The following is a 17,149-nucleotide window of genomic DNA, read 5'->3' as shown; positions in this document are numbered from 1 at the left end:
TGCTGGGCTAAAAAAATTTAAATCGATAGTTTCACTTCATGACTTCTTTGAGCTTTCAGTAGGTTATGTGAACTGTGACTTTCCAGGGGGATGTGTCGTACACGGCCTTTGCCAGAGCTTTCTAAAAAAGATTTTTGGGAAACGAACCAAGAAGTTATTGTTTTCAAGGACCTTCTGCACTACATGGAAATAACTCTCTATAGAACCTTCTTTGTAATAGTAATTTATGCAAAGAAATTTCGCCTGTCACTTCATTCGATAATTACCTTAGTTTGTAAAATATCTTACGAACTGATTCTCGGTGTCCTAAAACTAAAATATAACCCCTGGATATGTGAAATGTGTATCTAGGTGCATCTCTGCTTTAAGCAATTCTTTTCATGTTTTATAAAAACATTGCTTCTGGAATATAAGGTTTGAAGCAATTTCATAAATATAAAACAAGCATGACAGATAATGCTCGAATTAAAATCTTTGTTAAAAATTTTTTGTTGAAAGCCAGTTGACATTTTGACCTGATCGGTGGTAAAATTATTTCAGTTATTGTTTTCTCCATGAATATTTATCGAAGACGATGTTAAGTAATGTTTAAGACGGTACTTAAGACATTAGGAAGTATTTGTGTTTTTATTGCTGCATAACAAAAATTATCATAGAAATTATCATAAACTTTTCTGAAAACTCCCACATAACAAACAGCTCACAGTGCTGCAGGGTCCAAGTCTGGGAGGCACAGTCTCTGCTCCAGCTGCCGGGAGGCTGACATCCAGGTGCCGGCCAAACCGAGCTCTTACCTGGAGGTTCTGGGAAAAACGTACTTCCAGGCATGCAGGTCGTCGGCAGAATTCAGATCCTCACGACCTGCCAACCGCGGTCTCCTTTTCCTTGCTGGCCGTCAGTCGGGTGCTCCTCTGCGGTCCCCAGGGCGGCTTTCGGGTCCTTTCCACTGGCCCCTCCACCTGAAGCCAGCAAGGGCATGTCAGTCTTTCTCACACTTCAAATCTCTGACTTCCTCTTCTGCCTCTGGCCACAGAACTCTGTTTTTAAATGATTTAACGCAGTGGTCCCCAACCTTCCTGGCACCAGGGACTGGTGCTCCTATGAGGATCTGATGCGGAGCTGAGGCGGTGATGCTGGCGCTGGGGAGCGGCTGCAGATACAGGTGAAGCCCGGTGCCTAACAGGCCACGGACGGTACCGGTCCATGGCCCAGGGCTTGGGGACCCCTGATTTAATGTGATTAGGTCAGGCCCACCTAGCTCATCTTCCTTTCTTTTTCTTTTATTATTTTTTTAATTGATTTTTTATTTTTTTTAGGCAAGGCAACCCTTGGTTGACCTCACAGATTGCAAGGAACTTGTCAGCTTACAATCCCTTATTTTTTATTGTTTATGCCTACAGCACCTGGTCTTCCTAGGTGGTCTCCCATTCAAGTATTAACCAGGCCCGACCGTGCTTAGCTTCCGAGATCAGACGGGATCGGGCGCATTCGGGCATCTTCCTTTCTTAAAGTCAACCGTGCCATTTAACATAACCACGGGATTAATGTCACATTCCACCCACAACGAAAGGGGGAGGACACTGGAGAAGGACAGAGGCCATGAGGGGCCATCCTAGACTTTTGCCCACCACCAAATGTAAGACACACCCCAGTTCTCCAGAGTTTACCCATCAGTCAGCAGACAGATGGCTATAGACAGACGTGAATTCAGAACACTACTACAGACAGGGCTGCCGCGGTCCGTAGGAGGGTGACCGCAGTGGAGTCGGCTGGTTAGAAAAGTCAGAGTTGTCTTCGTTGTGCTGGGGCCTGAGGGAGGGGTGCTCAGAGCAGTGGCTAGCACTTATTGAGTTTTAAGTACCGTTTCCTTGAATTATCTCATTTGATCTTTACGAAGATCTCACAGATATTCTCACTTTGCAGTCGAGGAAACGAGTTTCGAGGAGAAAGCTGGCCAAGCCCATGGGCTCCTTGTCGGTCTTCGGGGTAACAAACCTTCTTGGGTCATTACGCCAAGCCAGGCACTTCGCGAGGTGCCGTTAATACCGAAGAAACATCCGGTTCCTGTGTCCAGGACGTCACAGTGAGAGAGCGGGATCAAAACACCGCCCTGAAGGTACAGAGCACGGGGACCCTATACAGTGGCCTAGGGAACAGGGGATGCTCCAGCCTGCTTCGGCGGGTCCCCGAGGGCTTCTCGGAGGAGGCGACCTTGAGCTAGATCTGAAGGAGGACGAGTTCTCCAGGGCAATGGGAGGCTTGGGATGGACGCGGAGAAGTTCCAGACAAGGGAGGAGGCCGCGTGACCGAGTTAGGTGACAACCGCGCGTGCACCCTGCAGGCTCTGTGGGACCGGACCCTGGGTGCCGGGGTGCCGGGGGGGCGGGGTGAGAGACGAGGCGGCAGCAGAAGCGGGGGCCGCTCTCCGGGGCGCCCGCATGGCTCCGGGGCCAGTGCCGCGCGGGTCACCGGGGTGCCCTCAGCAGTGGCCGCGGGGCTGGGCCCGGGAGGGCACAGCACCCGCACCGGGCCTTGCTGGGGGTTACTTCGCGGGGGTGCCGACGCCCCGGCCCAGGACTTCAAGTGTCGGTGCTGGAGCGGAAGTGGCTCCCCTTCTCAGGGGTGGCCTCTCCTTGGCCAGACTCACCGGGACTGGCTCACGCACAGGAAGGCAGCCAGCGATCAGCCGGGGCGGTGCGGGGGGCCCGGGCGACCACGCTGCTCCGGGATCGTGCCCCGGCGAGGGATGGCCGGGCCCCCCAAGGCTCACTGGCGTCGCAGCCCGACTCCCGCTGTCCCTCCCAGCAGACCTGGACGGACTTCGGGTCGACCTAACGGGGCGTCGCCCGCAGCCTGCCCCCGAGGCCCCCCTTTACTCACACTGTCCCCGCTGGCTTTGACTTGCCAAACCGCAATCCCTCTTGAACCCCGCTTCCCCGGAACGGGTTCCGGTCGGAGCTTCGGTTTGTCCCCAGCTCGTCGGTGCGTCTTCCGCAGAGCAGGCTTCGCCCGGGCGCGTCGCGGCCGTGGCCAGCAGCTCGGGCATTGAGGGCCGTGTCAGACCCCCGGGGGGCGCAGATGTCAGAGTCCTCGCAGGCCGGCCGGGGAGTGTGTGCCCTGTGCTGGCACTCGGGCCAGCGGGCGGCTCACGGCCCGCGCTTTCGGGGTAAGTGGTCTGGGCCTGGGGGTCAGCCGCATCAGAGCGGGGAGCCCCCGCAGGCCCAGGGTCCCGTCGAGACGCCGAGGCAGTGGAGGCAGGTGGGCAGCGCAGGGTCAGGACAAGGACGGTGACGAAGTGTGGAGAGGAGACGCCGTGGCGAATCGTTTCCAAGGCAAAAGCACGACGTGGCGGCCGGGGCTTCGGCGGCTGGGGGAGAGCGAGCTTCGGCCGGGCCCCCCGGGGGCGCAGTGTTCCCGGTGCGCGTGTGTGAGACTCGGTCCCCAGCGACGACGGCGGCCAGCCCGGCACGCGTGGGTCGCCCCGTGCGCATAACTTGGTAAAGTGCCGCCTGTCGGCTGATCTGGGCCATTTCCCTCCCAGATGCCCCCGGAGGAGATGTCCCCGCCGTGAGCGGAGTGAGGAGCAGAGTCCCGAGGGGAGCCCGTCCGGGCCCCTGCGCCGGTGAGCGTTTGCTGAGCGCGGACTCCGTGCCCGAGGCCACGCGAGGCACCACGGGCCCCCGCAGCGGGGCGGCAGGCACCCCGCTTGCACGAGGAGGAGCCGGAGGTCCCTGTGCAATGTGACCAGAAGCAGCCGCCAGGCGGGGCCGGAGCTGGGCAGCGCCCACGGGCCGACCGAGCGAGGGCCCCCGGGAGCCACGGGGAAGGCGTGCCGTCGGAGGACGGGAGCAATCGAAGCTGGGAGAGAGGCGAACAGGCAGACGGGGGCCGGGACGTCGAGTCACGGAGCCCAGAGAGGCTTATCCTTCCTCCCCCCCCCCCCCAGCCCCAGAGGTTTATTCTTTGCTAACCGCTTTCATGTGGATTAATCTCATTTTAGCCTTGACACAATCCAGCGAGGGAGGCAGGGGAGATTACACAGGGGGAAGCGGATGCGAGAGAGATTTACCATGTGGGAACAGCAGGATGTTACCACGACGATGGGTCTCCCCAGTGAGGGCGAGGGCGGTGCTGGGCGCCACCCGCCCAGCCCGCTCGCCCGCTCTTGAAATTGCTCACGTGGCAAACACTTCTTGAGGGTGCACGGTGGTACCAGGGCTCCAGTTTCTGGCGGGGGTGATCCAGTAGGTCACACACGCCCCAGCCTGCGACAGGAAACAGCCGCAGAGCCCCTGAGGCCACCGTCCTTCCGATCACCAGCCGCCCCCGGGACGCCCAGGTGAAGCCGGCCAGGGGAGAGTTTCACAGAAGGGTCTGGCTTCCGCAGGGCGGAGGTCCAGGATACAGAACAGGTTTGGAAATGACTGGCCTCTCAGTGAGAATTCAGACTGAGAGCGAGTTAGGTGACCCGGGGAGATCGTGGGTCACTTAACCGTCCTGAGATTCAGTTTCTGTCTCTGAGAAATGAAGACAGCAATATCTACATCGCAGGATTATCTCAGATCGAACGAACGGGGAGCGGATCTGGAAAACAGCCAAGCATGATATAAACGGAAAATATCGTGCCTGGGATGTCGTCGTGGCAGCATCGGCATCTTCTGTGACCCTACGGCTTAGCCGATGCCTCAGAGAAGACCAAAATTTTGCAGTAATGTTACTCTATTATCTCAGTGGCCTCAAGAACTAAACAAGAACAGGGCTTGATATCTGGGCTTTGAGCGGAAATGAAGACGATCAGACTGATTCATGAATGTACCTTCCATTTGATGGGAATGAGCGTGAGCTGGCCGTGCTGCTGTGCAGCGTGATTTCTAACAGCACGAGCGATGAGTGATTAACAGGAAAAAAACAAAACAAAAAACATGTTCAGATAGTCTGACCATTGAAAAGTGAAGGGAGGGGAAATTTAGAAAAATTTGAGAGAAGAATTCAAGCGATGATCAGGAAAGCCCCTGACCGTCAAAATGAAAGGCCCGGGGAAAGCCGGCGAACCTTCAGAAAAACATTCCACGCGAACTTGGACGATGCCAAATTTAGAAGCCCTGTTTTGATCAAGGGCGAGGATGAGACCGGGGGTGACAAAGGTTTTTTTTTGAGGTCTGCTTTTTTCGTCATTTTCAACTTCATAAGATGGTGGTTTAAAAACAACTTTCTTCGATTAATCTGTATTTTTTTTTTTTTTTTTGGATGATGTTACTGTAACTAACTCCACAGATCGGAACCTGACTGGGAATCTTAAGGAACACATTTCTGCTCTTTTTTTTGTGCAGTGCGATGGCTCAGCGCCCACCCAGTCAGCCCATCGCATTTTCTGGCTTTTATTAACTGGTGACCGGTGAACAGGTACATGTGCCTTGCAGGTAGCTGCTGTTAAACGGGGAAGGAAGATGGGTCGCCGTGTTCTAGAAATTTGCTGACTCTATTACCGCCAAAGCAAGGTGGGGTCATTGCCTGACATTTTCACTCGTGAGGCCTCAGAAATTCCAAGCACGATGCTGGTCGTCCTCAGACCAGAGACATCACTGTGGATAGTCTGTGTCTCTGTGTTTCTACACTGACAGAAACCACAGGAGTCAGCTGCTCCCTCCCGTCATTCAGCCATCCGTCAAACACATATCCCGGCCTCTGTCTGTGGATGAAGAGTGAGTCCTCGCTCCTGAGAACCTCCAGCCTAGTGGGGAAGACTGCACGGGGGGAGGGCCAGGGCGCGCGTCTCGCAGGCCGGGACACCGAGTCATTAACTGACTGAAGTAGGAAGCCAGTCAGGTTAAGAGTCGGGACCCCAGGCAAGGGAGGGCAGCGTACCCGAGGGCCCTGGGTAGGGGGCTTGCGTACCCGAGGGCCCTGGGTGGGGGCTTGGAGAAGTTGGCTTTGTAGCGGAGCCGCCCTTGTTAGCCAGCGGCAGGAGAGGTACTTAGGCGCAGGACCCCTGGAGGCCTGGGGCTCACCTTGAGCGAGGTGGAGAGGGAGCGCGCCTGCCCTCCGGGCCGCTAGGTGGACCGGGTAAGCCGGGTGGGCTCGTCCCTCTTCGTGCCTTCATTGTTTCACAACAAACGTTTTTGAGCACCTTCTGGGGAGCAGCATGAGAGGCGGGGAAGGCAAGACGGGGCCCTGCTCTCGGCCTCCCCGGCCGGAGGAGTGATGCGAGGGCCGTGGGGGACACTTGGCCACAGGCCCGAGCCCGGAGCCCGCGGAGGAGGGGGGAGGGGTCTGAGCGACCCCTGGAGCAGAGCTCCGAGGAGGCGGGGCAGAGGGGAGAAGGGGGACGGGAGCAAAGAGGGGTGCGTCCGCGCGTGGGGGCGGAGGAAAAGAAGTAAAGGTGGACATGAGCTCAGACAGGTCGAAAGAGGGGGTTGTGCTTCAGGTCAATCAAATAATTGCACGTCCTTAGCGCCACACCCAGACCTCTTAAGTTCTTCCTCTCAGAGCCGCCCTGCCCTGCCCCGCCCCCCACCCCTGGAGGCCCCACCCCTGCTGTCGCAGGCCCCAGGTGCTCCCACCTGGGACGAGGTTGGGGCTCCGCGCCTCCTCGCCTCCTCCTGGTTCCGATGGCTTTCCCTCTCTCCCTTTCAGCCGGTTCGGTATTTCTACGGAGGCGGTTTTCTCGTCTCCTCCAGGCTGTCTTCTCGTTGACCTCGGGTTACTTCCCGGGGAGGGTGGGAGCGAGTGAAGGGAAGGGAGGATCAGAGAGGCGAGCTCGACTCCAGAGTGGTGGGGCTCACTGAGGTGCTGGCGGGCGCGACGACCCCGCAGCCGGCAGGCAGAGGCGTGGGCGAGGGCGGGGCGGGCCTTGCGTCGGAGCCGGACGGTGGGGACGCGGCATTTCCTCACGCGCCTCTCTCTGCTTTGGCATGTCTGCGATGTCCCTTCGTAAAAAGGTGAAAAATAACAGTTGGAATATGAAGAATACTGTGACTTTACAATACTGCTTCGTTCTTGCCAGTCGAGATGAATAAACGTACATCCCTCACCAGCAGCAAAGCAGGCAGGAACTGACGAGCGCGGGCCCCGTTCAGGTCGCCCCCTGCCTCCCTCCGCCAGCTCCGGCCTTGGCCGGTGTCGCCCGGCACTTCCTCTCCTTGGTTTTAATCAGAATCACCCTACAACTTCCTTCCTTCTGAGCGTGCCTGCGAGAGGGCCCCTCTGTTCTCTCCGCGACGAACTTGAAATCTTGTCCTGAGGCAGTGGCCGCCTGAGCTCGCCTTCCACCCCAGACAGGACTTCGCTGTGACAGGGAGGGGCTTGTTTCTGTAAATCGCCCCCTCAGGCAGCTCCAAATGAAATAACTCTTTGTTGTCCAGCTTTTCCCCCAGGTCTCTGATGTTTTAGGAAGTAGCCTGCATTGTGTCTCTATCACTGATAAGATGCTTAACAATAGGAAGTTACACAAAAACAAATTTCAGATAGAAAAGATTATTTTCGGTTGAGACCACATTGTGATTGAGAATCTTGAAGAGAAGTAACTTCGTGAGTCAGAAGATAAGGAGCTGACTAGTAAGAGCTGCGGTGTTTCGGGTGGGGGGTGTTCCAGGTGGGGGTGTTCCAGGTGGGGGTGTTCCAGGTGGGGGGTGTTCCGGGGGGGGGGGTGCTGTTCCAGGTGGGGGTGTTCCAGGTGGGGGCTGTTCCAGGTGGGGGCCGTTCCAGGTGGGGGCTGTTCCAGGTGGGGGTGTTCCAGGTGGGGGGTGTTCCGGGGGGGGGGCTGTTCCAGGTGGGGGTGTTCCAGGTGGGGGCTGTTCCAGGTGGGGGGTGTTCCAGGTGGGGGCTGTTCCAGGTGGGGGTGTTCCAGGTGGGGGCTGTTCCAGGTGGGGGGTGTTCCAGGTGAGGGCCGTTCCAGGTGGGGGCCGTTCCAGGTGGGGGTGTTCCAGGTGGGGACTGTTCCAGGTGGGGGGTGTTCCGGGGGGGGGGGGCTGTTCCAGGTGGGGGTGTTCCAGGGGGGGGCTGTTCCAGGTGGGGGTGTTCCAGGTGGGGGCCGTTCCAGGTGGGGGCTGTTCCAGGTGGGGGCCGTTCCAGGTGGGGGGTGTTCCAGGTGGGGTGTTCCAGGTGGGGCATTGCATCCACTGTGGGGTGGGGTCAGCTTTCTGAGTAGAGCCTCCAGCCATTCCATTCTACCTTCTCAGTGGCTCTGCATTTTCTTCAGGATTAAACCCAAATTTCTTAAAGGGTTTATAAGATTACTGGAAGGCCGCCTCTGCCTATCTCCCTGTGTGTCTCAATGTTTCTTTCCTGGAAGCTGTCCTCGATGCCTCGAAACTTTACCGGTCTCTCCATTCTTTACCTCTGCACCTCCTGCGCTTAGCACCTCGTAGGGCCCCAAAGAAAGCATGATAGATCAGTTACCCTGCTGAACGGCACCAGCCCCGAACGAAGACAGCTAGTTAACCAACCCCTCAGGCTGGCAACAGAAACCTTACTTTTCTAGTAGTAGAGGGATGTTCTTCCCAGAAGATATAAGACAGCATGTAATGATCGGATTGAGCGACTGATTGATTTAGTGCTCGCTAGGAGCTAGCCACTGTGCTAAACCCTTCACCTACTTTATCTCCATTCTCATCCTAAACACTCCTCTGCCTCAGCCCACCTCCCACTGAATCAGTTAAGTGGATGCTGAAGCCAGTCTGCTTGGATTTGAAGCCCAACTCTGCCTCTTTTTGGCTCATTAATGTGGTGGACCTCTTGTGCCTTAGTCCCCACGTCTGTAAAATGGATATGATAACCGTAAATTCTTCACGGGGCCATTGCGAGGACTCAGAGAGTTACTCTGTTAAGCTTTTAGGACCGTGTCTTGCACACAGTAAAGGTCAAATATTAGCAGTTAATGTTATTAATTCAAGATATGCAAATGTGCTCATTTTTCGTGTGTTTGAAAATGTCTTCTGTAATTCTTTTACTGGTCCATTTTTGGACTCTTGAGATTTTTTGTACCACAACTAACTTCGTGCGTTGAAATCGCAGATTACTGTAATCGGTCCTATCTAATCACTGGCTTTTAGCGTCCTTTTTCTGAGGAATCTGATGAGGGAGATGCATTCCAGTCTCTGTGCGAAGTAATCACAAATCCATGCCAACAATAAGAGAACGCCTTCAAGGTCTCATACTAACCAAAAAATGAAAGTTATACGCACACACATATCTATACATCACCGCAATCTAGATAAGTGAATCTTAAATAAATTTTATATGTAATTTTACATATACTTATATATTAGTAATATTACACATACTTATATTTTAAACTCCACTTACCTAGATTAGTCTATACCTGCAAATATACTAAAGATCATTGAATTGTACCCTTTACACGAGTGAATTTTATGGTACATATACATACACACACGGTATGTGCGTTATATCTTAATAAAGCTGTTTTTAAAATCCTACTTATAAGGTATTTTCTGTAAACACAGAAAAGGTCTGGGAGAACACACACTAAACTGTAAAGAGTAGTCATTTCAGGGGGAGAACGACATGTTCTGGCCCTTGTGAAGACCACCTCGATTTCGTTCTACACGCTTCTGTATCTGAATGCTTCCCAGCAAGCAAAACTTTACACATTACTGTGTATTATTGAGGTTTTGTTTGCCGCTGTGACTCTGGCACCTAGACTGGTGCCTGCACATGGCAGGCGTTTAATAAATACTTGTCAGATGACAGATAAATACGCAAATTCCATTTTAAATGTAGAAAGACAAATAGTGGACACCATAAGTTGATAAGCCTATAAATAGCTCTTTTGAACTTGCTAATTTTAAAAATCCATATCCAAGATAGACGTATGGAAAGGATGCTTTTCAGCAGTTTGAGAGCTAGTCGTAGAATACCCTGACCGGGCCCAGGCTTCGAGAAGGCAGGCTCCGAATTCGATTTTTGGCTGTGAAGGAGTTTCCACAGGGTATCTCTTGTTCAGTCTGTTATACTGTGTATGCAATTTCTCTTAAATAATGTAAGAAAATGAGAGGCTCTAACTGAGGAATTATGTGACATGATGGTTTCATTCGTATTCAGTATTGCCTTTAAATGATCCGATTGGAGTTTTTCTTAAAAGTGGTGGACATGAGTCTATTGGCAGTTTTCAATCTAGGTTAAAATCTGTATCTGAACTTCTTGGTCCCTGATAAGCTCATTTTATGTATATTAAGGTAAAAAGTTGTTGATAGGTATCCAAAATACTGCAAAGTATCATGTGTGGCTGTTTAAACGTAGTCGATAAACATGTAATGATTATTTACAATATTGGATATATTTTATCTGCCGTTTGCTGAAATGGAAGTTACTTCCTCTTTTTATTTAATACATTTGTAAATATCAAAAAAAAAAAATATCTTAACTTTTAATCTCAGTGTTCCTCTACGAGGGTGATTCTTAAACTTTTAGCCATAAACCCCTTCAAGTCCATAAATCCTTGAGGATCTGGTGAAAATTTTGCACTAGAAAAACGCTTGCATTTGAAGATGGTCCTAATTTTCAGGTTATAACTCTTGTTCTAAATCATTACAATGCATGAAGATAGCCATAGCCATGTTCACATCTGCAGTTTACACACATCTTTAACTTAAAAAAAAATTATTTTACCAAGGCATCTAGCTTTTCCATGGTGGCAACTTTCACTTTTAACCTGCAGCTCTTCAAGCTATCCAATTCCTTCTGGTAAGAGGGACTCAGCTGACTCCAGAATGATTGGCAGACGGACTTCAGATTCACATTAGGCAAAGCCCGGTGACTTGGAGCAGAGTTTAATTTCGTTTGAGTGAATTCGGAAATTTTCTGACCTCTGATAAAGTCATTACATAATTATTTGAAGACGATGTGAAAAAAAGAATCAACTTTTGGTCTTCAGATCCTAAGAAGTTCAAGATCAGCAGCTACACTTTTGAAGATTGCAATTAATAAAGGGTTATTTCTTCTACTGTGTGCTTCCGTGAGAACAAGAGATGGGAACTGTGGTTTTAAAGTGTGGTTTGGAGAATGTGTTGGGACAGACCGCAAGCTGATTGAGAGACAGCGCACGGAGAGAAACTCAGTTTGAAACAAGAGAAAAAGAGAAGCAGAGAAAGCACCGACTTCAGGGCTGAGGACGGGTGAGAGCTGCATTTCTTGAAAACTGATGATGACTTTCCGTTGAAAACCCACCTGGCGTGGAGATGAGAGTCCATGGGTCCCATGCAGCCCCGAGGACACCCATTATCCAGTTACAATTCGTGAGAAAAGAGAAGGAGTTGGGGTGACCTCTGACCCTGCTTTCAGGGCGAAGAACTTGCTAATTTCCTACACTAAGAAATTTTCAAGACGCGTGACGTTATTGGAATTGTGTCCTGCTTCGTAAGTAGACTCTGGGGAGAAAATCCCTAAGGGGACAGAGCGAGTGAGCGCCGATCGCCTTGCAGGGGAAACCGACCCCGGCGAGCTCGCCCGGTGCCCCCAGCAGCTGCGACGCCTCTCCAGCCTCCCCCACTTCTGCCGGACCCCAGTGGGGCACGAAAGAGTATCAGAGAAGGGAAAGCTCAAAAGTCTTTCAAGGACGTATTTTTGTAGGTTAATGAAAATGGAGTACGTCGCGGGTTCGAGGATGAAACACATACTAAATGATCCAGCTGCGAGGCGGGGCATGGGCTGCTGCGGCGGGATTGGACACATATGTTTGCACATCCGAGGGTCCTGGTCCTATTTCAAGGAGAAGAGGAACGAGCTAGGGGATAACTTTGGAAGAAGAGAAGACTACGGACCTTAAGGTCTCTGTCCAGGACTGAGGGGACGGATGGCAGAGAGGAGGTGGTTTGGCCGTGTGTGGGAATGTGAGCGCCGGGTGTCTAAGAAGCACAGAAGAGACATCGCATGCGAGGCTCTGGGAACGGCGAGAGTTTGGGTGCCGTGCGGGTTGGCGGGGGGCGGGGGGTGGTCTCTGATCTGCTGGAAGGATCCCCACGTGGAAGAATAAATAGCCATCAGCCTGAAGTCGACCATAAAGGGGAAAAGCACCCAAACCCGTTCAACGGTCTTCTTAAACGACTGCAAGTTTCCGGGAAATGACCCGGAAAAGCAAATCCCGCGACTCGCCTGCCGACTACGCCGTACTTGGCGTGTGGAACCCCAGGGTGCAGGTGCCACGCCCCTTGGCTTCTTCGCGGCCCAGAGACCGGCGAGCCTGGAGGCCCGTTTCTCGCTGGTCCCCCGCGCGTCCTTTGGTGAGGCTTTTGTTCAATGCTTAGTGTCTGAATCGCCAGACACTTTAACATAAGTGCATTTCCGGGCTATGTGTGTTTGTGCGTCTGGACAGATTGTTGAAAAGGCAATTACTTTATCAGGGGCTGGAGTGTGTAAGTAACTCTGACGGGAGGCCTGAAGGTGTGAGGTGGGCCCGAGGTGACCTGCATTTGCTGTCGGAAGCAGAAAACATTTGCCATCTAGGCAGAACTGGTCAGGAAAAAAGTCCTATCCTCAACTCTCACCCCCTTCTGGCCGCTGGCCACCCCTTCTTCAGGCCCCCAATGGTGTCATAAAAATGTATTTTTAAAAAGAAAACATATAAATTTTTGAATTTACTGCAAGTTAATACACACCAGCTTTGGAGCTAAAAAGATCAGTGGAGTATTAGGCCTCATGGCCGTGGCAGAGCAGCAGAGGAAGGAGACGAGACGTGCACCGGCCATCTGGGGGGCTGTAGCCTGCGTTAGGCCTCCTGTTTGGAGAGAAACGCCGACCGACTGACTTAGATCTCAATCAGAGAATAGCTAGGGCCACCAAGTCACCTGAGGAATGACTTAAGGCCTGGGAAAAGAGGACCAGGTGACTCGCTTCGGATTCGAAGGGCCGTCTGCCACGCGGAAGACAGGAGTATGATTCCGTCCTGCTCCGCAGGGCAGAGCCGGCAGCGGCGGGCGGAAGTGAGCAGGAGATGCGCGTTGGGTTCAAACGAAAAAGAATTTCTGCGCATCGGAGTCGTTCACAGTGGAATGGGGAAGCAGCAAACTGCAAGACAGCGTTAGCCACATGATCTCATTTCAGTTTGGAATTGGACACAGGCTCCGTCGCGGTGGAGAGGCAGGGCTGCTGGCTTAGAAAAACGGTCAGAAGGTGCGCGAGAGGAGGAGGAGGGACGGCCCTTAAGAGGCCATCGAAACGCCCTGGGCAACAGGTTCCGAGACCCCCCCACGGCGGGCAGCAGGGGCGTGCAACGCGGGCGATGACCCAACTGTCCGTTTTTTAAATAACAACTTTACGGAGTTGCGCGCGGTCGCTTGCACCTATGAAAAGCACACATCTCAAAGAGTTTTGACAGATGCACACCCTCAGGAATCCATCACCACCAAACTAAGCATTTCTGTCATCCAAAGGTTTTCTCACCCCACCCAGATCCTCTCCCACCCCTGCCCCAGACGACAATTATCTGCTTTCTGCCACTTATAGATTAGATTGTGTTTTTTAGAGCTTTATATCAAGGGACTTCTACGATACGTGGTTTCTGTGTCTGACTTATTCCGCTCAGCGTGATGAGTTTTTGAGGACCGTCTCTGTCCTCGTGTGCGTCCATAGTTCATTCCTTTTTATTCCTGACTGATAGTCCACGACTCGAGTATCCGGTTCCTTTGTTGTTGGGTCTTCGGTTTAGTTCTAGTTTCGACTATTGCAAATAAAGCTACCGTGAACATTCCCGTAGAGTCTTCGGACATCTATTTGCATTCCTCTTCGGTAGATACCTAGGAGTGGAACGACTCGGTTGAATGGCGGGGAGGGGTATGTTAAACTTTCTAAGAAGCTCTCGATTTTCCAAGGCGGTTGTTCCGTTTTACATTTACACCAATAGCAGTCTCTCCGCACCCCTCTTAGCACTTGGTATTGTCAGCTTTTGAACTTTAGCCATTCTGATTGGTGTGTAGTAGTATCTTGCTGTGGTTCCAAATTGCGTTTTCCTGGTGACTAATGATGTCGAACACCTTTTCATGTGTGTATCAGCCGTTGGTGTTTTTCTTTTGTAAAGTGTCTTCAAATCTTTGCCCGTTTAAGAAATGGCATTGGTTGGCTTCTTATTGAGCTGTAATAGTTCTTTACATATGCTGGATACCAGGCCTTTGTCAGATTTCTGTATTGTAACTATTTTCCCATTCTATACCTTATCTTTTCATTTTCTTAACAGTATTTTACTAAGAGCAAATTTTAAAATGTTGGTAAAGTTCAGTTTATCAACTTCCTCTTTCACGAAAGTTTGTTTTACTGTCTTAAGACCTTTTTGCCTCCTTCAGTATCTCTGTTTAGTTTTCTAGTTTTAGGTTTTGCATTTAGGTCTATATGTCATTCATTTTGACTTATCTTTGCATGAAGTTGGAGTCACTGTTCATTCCCCGCTGTATGGCTACGTAATCGTTCTGGCGGAATTTGTTAAAAGGACTTTCCGTCCCTCCATTGAATCGTCTTACCACCCCTGTTGAAAATCAGTTGACCACATAGATGCGGGTCTATTTCTGGAGTCTCTATTCTGTTCCAGGCGGAGGTATCGCATGAAATATTTGAAACGAGAAATCAGAGGTACTTTTCTGCTCAATATCAGCAGTGTATCTTTGCTCAGCCCATGGAAAAAAAAAAAAGCATCTCTCTCGGGAAGGCCTACCTACCATCGTCAGGTTCGCTCACCGATTCTTAAATAATTGACTGAAATGTGGTTTCTTATGGGTCGAAATTACAGGCAGGACCTGCAATGACAATGCAGTGGAAAACAGGAAAACTTGGGTTTAGACTTGGTCAAATGCACAGGGGCACAAAGTATTTGGGGGACCTAATTGTTCGCAACGCTAAACTGATTCATGTACCATTTCCGTGGAATAATTCTTAGGATGAAGAAATGAAAATGCCTGGAAGACGGCGTTAGCATCCAAAAGCTTCTCCAAAAAGATAATCAAGGACTTCGGACGTCAGCCAACTACCCAGCTTCTTCTCCTTCCTGTCCACGCCGCGTAAAGTCACCTTCCGGGTGACCCTTCCAGAGCCACGAGCCACGTTTCCCCAGTGTCGGTGTGGATTCGTGGGCCTCGTTTTCTGTCTCTAGAGTCTAAGAAAAGCCAATGCTTTACGGAAAATGGCTTCGACCACCATCCGAGAAGAGCCTCGAGAACTCGTTTTCGTCACCCTAGAAGTTCTCGCTCTCTAACTTCCGTCTCCCCAGGTACAGTGACCGGAAGAGAGAAGGAAGCTGGCCCAAAAGGTGGTGTTTTGTTTTGTTTTGGTAAATGAGAATTTTAAATAAATCTGAGAACACTTCTGAAAACATCATAGAAGAGGCTAAATACACCATTCGATTGTAGGGGCTCATTTAGAAGGATAAAAGAATATGCCAAAGACCACACGTGCTGTGAGCCAGCAGCCCCAGGGAATAGGACGTCTCCCTCCGATTTCGGGGCTCGTCGTAGGAGTGTGGACGTCTGTCCATCATCTCCATGAGAGGGACGTGTGCTGTTAGAGGAAACACCTAACAACCCTCAGGCAGGCTTGTTTAATAGCAAGCAAGCGAAGAAGTCTGTTCCAGGCAAATCCTTTTCCTCTTATGCATGCGGTGATTTCTGCCTCCACAGCTTTAAATCTCGACCCTCTTTCCACCCGTACGAACTGCAGCTGCTTGGTAAGAAAAAATCACGTCATTCAGCTCAGGAATTAATTTTATGTCCATCGACGAGAGTTTTTGAAAGTGCCCAGAAATTAAAACTGTAGGGTTTTGAACTGCTGCGCTAACGACCTTTCTGAAGGAAGGGAGTCGAACCCACTAGTGCTAACCTCGCTCCCTAAAGTCACTCAAAAATGTCTTTAGACTCCATGTCGGTCAACAGAAAGGGGGTTCTTATTCGAATTCAGGTCCTCTTCTTAGGCTGTTGTCTGTATATCTGTATCCATACATGCATGCGTGTGTGTGTGTGTGTGTGTGTGTGTGTGTGTGTGTGTCAGGCGTGTGGAAGACGGCATAAGATATCTTTACGCTTCCTCTAGTTGCGAAAGCTGTTAGAACCGTGGAATCAAGCTAAGGCCCTGGCCGCGTTGTGAGCATTGTCTGTTCGCTGCTGGTTCCTGACTTACTGCTCCGGCCCTTTTGGGTCTGGAACTGTGTGTCGCCATGTCCACGGCGGCAATCCCGATCCATTTCTTAATGATGTTGTGATAACTATCTCAGCATCTAAATCAGAAAAGGAAAAGCAGGCCGGTAAGAGTTTTTGTTTTGTTTTACTCGGAGTGACGGTTTCCGAAGAGGTTGTAAAGTTTACCAGCGGTAGGGACGGCCTTACTTCTGTTTCGGACGCCACTTACCTTGTGAACATCCAGTCCATGGGACCCCCTGGTGCAACTGGTCACCTCCGGAGGTCACACAGCAACTCTGCAACCCCCAAAGCCTTTGGCAAAATGTTTTCCCCCTCGACTGTGAATCATCGTTTTGTCAGGAAAATTTAATTAGGAAAAAAAAAATGCGTCTTTTCTAAACCGCGGACCTGTCCATTGAGCCAATAAAAAATTTGCTTAAAAACAATCCTCAGCTTCTAGAACTACTAAGAAAATCAGTTTTTCCCCCTGTCATTAGCATCTTGGAATTTTTTTTAAGCCAGTGCCAAATGCAACGGGAGCTTGAGTTTTTTAGTTCAGTTCTAAACTTAGAACCCGTGATTTTCAAGCGGGTTCTAAATTTGGCAAAAAAATGTCTTCTTGCCATAGTAGCTGTTTTTTCCCCCATTCTTAAGTGTTCGTGCATCTTATTTTCTAAGCAAGAAGTACTGTATTTGTTCACTTTTAAATATCGTTTTCCATTTTCCCATTGTGGAATATGAAATGTGAAGCATTTATTAAGACCATAAAATAAAATAGGTTTGGCAGCTTTTCGAGAGAAGAATGCGGGGGGCGGGGGGCGTCACTTAGCTCGCGTCTTACAGTGAAAAGATAAACCATGTCTTAGATATTGACGTACACGAAGTTTATCTATAGCTAGGTAGAAAGCACCAAGTCAGGATTCCACTCAGATGCTTCTTTTTCCTGCCAATTTCTGCATCCGTACCCGTGCGTCCCGGCCCCTTCCTGGGTGAAAGAGGGTGTCATTCAGCCCCCCGTGGAGAAGCGCCTGCGCTTT

The 17,149-nt window shown here is 51.0% G+C and overlaps 1 long non-coding RNA gene across 1 annotated transcript; it reads left to right on the top strand.

Annotated features, from left to right (window-relative positions):
• The first annotated feature begins 1,404 nt into the window (after positions 1-1,404).
• LOC107514311 lies at positions 1,405-3,623 on the top strand. The gene is made up of 3 exons (XR_001597741.2): positions 1,405-1,636; positions 1,924-2,116; positions 3,542-3,623. It is a non-coding gene; the product is annotated as an uncharacterized LOC107514311 (long non-coding RNA).
• Positions 3,624-17,149: the final 13,526 nt, after the last annotated feature.

Source organism: Rousettus aegyptiacus, unplaced genomic scaffold, assembly GCF_014176215.1.
Source record: "Rousettus aegyptiacus isolate mRouAeg1 unplaced genomic scaffold, mRouAeg1.p scaffold_m13_p_11, whole genome shotgun sequence".
NCBI classification, from domain to species: Eukaryota; Metazoa; Chordata; class Mammalia; order Chiroptera; family Pteropodidae; genus Rousettus; species Rousettus aegyptiacus.
Note: the sequence above shows the minus strand (reverse complement) of the source record. Positions and strands in the feature narration are given on the sequence as shown.